The 4,667-nt window shown below is 37.1% G+C and overlaps 1 protein-coding gene and 1 pseudogene across 1 annotated transcript in view; both read left to right on the forward strand.

Annotated features, from left to right (window-relative positions):
- Nucleotides 1–4,667, forward strand: part of LOC115302053 (sec1 family domain-containing protein 2-like) — a 327,285-nt gene that overhangs the window by 26,564 nt on the left and 296,054 nt on the right. The gene's annotated exons all lie outside the window — the stretch shown is intronic.
- Nucleotides 3,636–3,754, forward strand: LOC115302726 (annotated as a pseudogene).

Raw genomic sequence — 4,667 nt, forward strand, 5'->3', positions numbered from 1 at the left:
CATGGAAAGAGCCTAAATGTCCATCAACTGATGAATGGATCAAGAAGATGTGGTATATATATACAATGGAGTACTATATGCCAATGAGAAAGAATGAAATCTGGCCATTTGTAGGAAAGTGGTTGGACCTCGAGAGTGTCATGCTAAGTGAAATAAGTCAGGCAGAGAAGGACAGATACCATATGTTTGCATTCATAAGTCTAACAGGAGAGACCTGGCAGGGGACCATGGGGAGAGGAAGGGGGAAAGAGTGGAGAAGAGTGAGGGACACAGATCAAGGGAGACTACTGAATACTGAAGACGAACCATAGACTGAAAGGGGATGGGGTGATAGTCATGGTGGGGGACACTTGTGGGGAGAAGCACTGGGTGTTATATGGAAACCAATTTGACAATAAACTATTATAAAAAAAATCTGGACAATATCCATTAGTCATCATTGAAGATGGAGTTAGAGATGGAGAGGCATGAACATTTCAAACTGTGGTAGTATTGCTGAGCACAGCCAGCCACTAGCAAGGTCTTTTTAATCCATAAGATTTGGATTGAGTGGGATTTTCATTTAACTTTATAATTTTTGTTACAAGACAACGTCTTGGCAAAATTAAGAATGAATGGGGTAATTTAGTCTCCATTGACAAAGACTCTTGTGAATGGAAGTCCAGAGACCTGATTTGCAGTCTTTACAATCCTTTGCTTCTTAGTTTCTTCATCAGTCAAATGGGGATATTTTCTTCTCTCTTTTTCTTGAGGAGGTTCTGTGATGGTCAATATTATCTTACCCTCAAGTCTCCAAGGAGAGTTGCTTGGTCTTTCCAGGCCCCTTTTTCTCATTTGTGCAACAGGGTCGTTCTGGGCATTAGAAATCACATATGCATTGCACTGTGCCGGGTGCCTGCTAGGTCATGGGCACTGAAAAGATACGTTTGACCATTGTAGTCACTACTGTTACTTTTGCTGTTCTGCTGATGTTACTGTACTCATTCCCTTCATATTTGCCAATGCTCTATCAATACCAGTAGTTTCCTGTGCTTAGAATAAGCACCATGATGTAGCTGAGATCCATTTCTACTGCTTTTGGCATTCAAAATTTTGTTTTGCTTTATTGGAAGGAAAGAGAAATTAAACATTTCAAATATCCCTGCATGTAATTTAAATTAAATTTTTAATTTCAGTAAAGCATATTTATTTTGATGGAGAGATCTGCCCTCCCTAGACCCTTAGCAGCTGACTCAATCAGAATTGGATGGAGTCTCTGTGGCTTTTGTATGTGAAGCCCTGAAGCTGACCTCTGAATCAACAAAGGTGCTAAATTGTGGTTAGCAAGATGTTATTACTACCTGCTTTCTTGTATCTAATGCTGTACATGTGTGTACATTTATATGGTCTTTGAATAATTCAATACCACATTTAACATAAGATTATTCTGTGTACTTCTGATAAATTGTTAGAATATATCAACATATGGACACACAGAGTTACTTATGTCAGCAAATAATTATTAACAACTATACTTTATACTGTGTTGCATACTTGGAAGTTGCTAAGGGAATAGAGTTTAAAAGTTTTCATCATAAGAACAAAAAATTCTACAGCTATGCATGGTGACAGATGTTAACTAGATTTATTGTGGCGATCATTTTATAATACATACAAATATCAAATCAGTATGTTGAACACCTGAAACTAATAAGATATATGTCAATTATACTTCAATCACAAAACACAAATATTTATTGAATGTCTGTTATGTGACTAATAGTCATGTTCCATGTGGTAGGAATAGATCGGGGAGTATTACAAAGTCCCTTCCCTCATAGAACTTATATTCTAGTTAAGGAGACAGAATATATATAATAACATATATAAATTATATATATATTAAGCATGTTGGGGTAATAGCATGTATGCCAATGAGCTTAGAATTGATCAGGTTGTCTAGCATCTGTTGCATTAATCAGGGCCTTTGTTGTAGTGGCCCCTAAATAATTTGAGTATTACTGTTGTTGATAAGTGCTCTGATGAAAAAGAAATAAGAAATCTGGGCCATGGGGATAATAAATGGAGGGAGGGGTAGGGGAGCTACCATATACAGTGTGGTCAGGATTGGACATTTCTAAAGAGTGACATTTGAGTGGAGACTTGAATGAGGAGAAGGAGTGAGGCTTGTGGTCATCTGGGGACAGAATGTTCTAGGTGGAGGCAGTGGGAGGGGCCAAAACCCTGAGGCAGATTGGATGACACTGCTGGGTGTGAGGGTCAGGTCGTAGGGAGATGTGCTCAGAGAGGTGCGCTGGGGAGGGTGAGGGGCAGAGTTTGAGGACTTAGAGGCTCTGGTAGTAGTGGTGATGGTAGTAACCATTATTATCATCAGTTAGTATTTTGGTCTTACTATGTCTTATAATAATGCATTAAAAATGTTATTTTTATTTGGATGAATGAGAAGATTTTAAGGATTATTTGAAGCAGAATTCCACTGTTGCTCTCATATGCTGCATTATTGGGTTGCACATCTTGATTTTTGAATTCTCTTTTTGCTTGAATTGGCGTGCAGTGTTTGTGTATGGGCTCTTACTAAAGAGCTGTGTTACAGGCCTGACTGAAGGCTGGTAAACTCAGGAGGGGTCCCACCCATTCTGTTCTAATTTCAGCTCCCTCTTTGTATCCAAGTCAGGTCCCTAAAGAGAAATGAATTTAAGTCAGAGGTTTTTAAAAAATTTATTATTCTGATCCAATGAAGATTTTGGAATTTTTTTTTTGGCCCTATACATCTCCAAGAGGAATTTTTCCTCCATCATCTGCAGCAACTAAATATAAAGAGATGGTGATCTTAAGTTCTACGCTCATTTATGCTAAAGACTATTATATCTAATGTCTTATACACATTAAACTTTATTAAAAAGTAGTGTTTTTTACACTAAGACAAATAAATCTAGAGTAATCATCATTGCCAGGAAGTATTATGTGTACCATATGTGTTTACACACACTTCATTTATCATTATTACAGAAGGGTTTCAGTATTTTAACAATTAGGATAGCCATAGTGATATATACAAGCTGTCTTTGGCCGACTGTCTACCTGTGCCCAGTTATGCAGAGATTTCTTTTTAAAAAACTAACAATATTGGCTAACAAAATAGAAAAAGTGAAATATTCTGGTTAAAAAAATTAGTGATGTAGTCATTGCAAATGAGTTAAGGTTCACCTGTGAAGCAGAATTTGAATAGTACCATGGATTTCCTTATAAAAACTGCCATTTCAAGAGAACAAATGATTCCATGTAGTGGTCATCTGAAAATAACTACTCTAAAGCCACATGTGAATATGAATCATTCTCCTTGTACCTTAATGAGTATTAGTCATTTGTCCATTTGTCTTCATCTTCTCTCCCTCCACTGCAACACACACACACACACACACACACACACACACACACACACACATGCACACACGCAAAAAGCTTTTTGCTTTCTTTTGATTTGGATATCTCTTCAGCCTGTCCCAGACTGTGTTGTTGGTTTGGGAGGTGAGATGGTCAAATACTTACAAGATAATTGCTTGAACCATGGCCATGTCAACTTGGGTGTACTGAAACATCAACCTAAACATTCTTCCCAAATTTTGTATTGCTTTATTGCTTCTCGGCCCTTTGGCTAAGATCACGTGTAGTCCCTGTTCTTATCAGGTTAATAGCTGATATGTCCTCTATCCAAATTTTGTATTGGTCTGACTGCTGCAAGTCTTGATCCTTTTGAAGCTATGGTATGTGGTTAATTTACCGACTTTGGGAAAGAAAAGGAATACTTGGTTTTGAGGGAAGCTCATATTTTCCCAATAGTAAATTCTATTAAGTTCTAGAATCTGCTCCCTCACAGAAAGAACAGAAATGCTATAACTGATGCTTTAAAATTCAACCAGAGGAAATTTACCTTGGGAGTATACCATCCATCCAACATTATAAGGAAAATGAAGAAGGGAAGACAAGTGAAGGTGAATTAGCAATAGAAAGTAGAAAATAACCCCAGTAAGCCTAAAATTCAAACTCTTTAGTTGACAGTTTTGATTTTTTAGTAAGTAGTTAAAACCAGTGAATCTCAAACTTTTTGGTCATAGACCCTCCCATTTTTTTCTTGGACATTATTATGGACCCCAAGAACTTTTGTTTATGTAAGTTATATCTGTTGATATTAATCATCTTTTAAATTAAACCTACTTTGTAAACATATTTTGTTAAAAATAACAATAATAAATTCATTGCATGTTAATAGAAATAATACATTTTTAATGAAAAAATATTTTTCACAACAGAAACATTTAGTGAGAAGAGTGGCATTGTTTTAGATTTTGCAAATCTCTTTAAAAAACGTCTGGTTTAATAGAAGACAGCTGGACTCTCCTATCTGCTTCTGCATTCAATCTTTTGTCATATCACACTTTATGTAGCTTCTGGAAAACTTCACTGCATGCCCCTGAGAGAATAAGAGTGGAAAAAGGCGAATGATGTCTCAGTATTATTATGAAAATAATTTTGACCTTGTGGACCCCCTGACCACAGTTTGAGAACTGTTGGCCGCAATACACCTTTCCAGTCACAGTCTTGTGTCAGCTCCCCATGCAGCCTCTTAGTGTCAGTATTTCAGTTCGTTCTCCCCCCCCCCCCCCCCC

This window comes from Suricata suricatta, chromosome 1, assembly GCF_006229205.1.
Source record: "Suricata suricatta isolate VVHF042 chromosome 1, meerkat_22Aug2017_6uvM2_HiC, whole genome shotgun sequence".
Classification (NCBI taxonomy): domain Eukaryota; kingdom Metazoa; phylum Chordata; class Mammalia; order Carnivora; family Herpestidae; genus Suricata; species Suricata suricatta.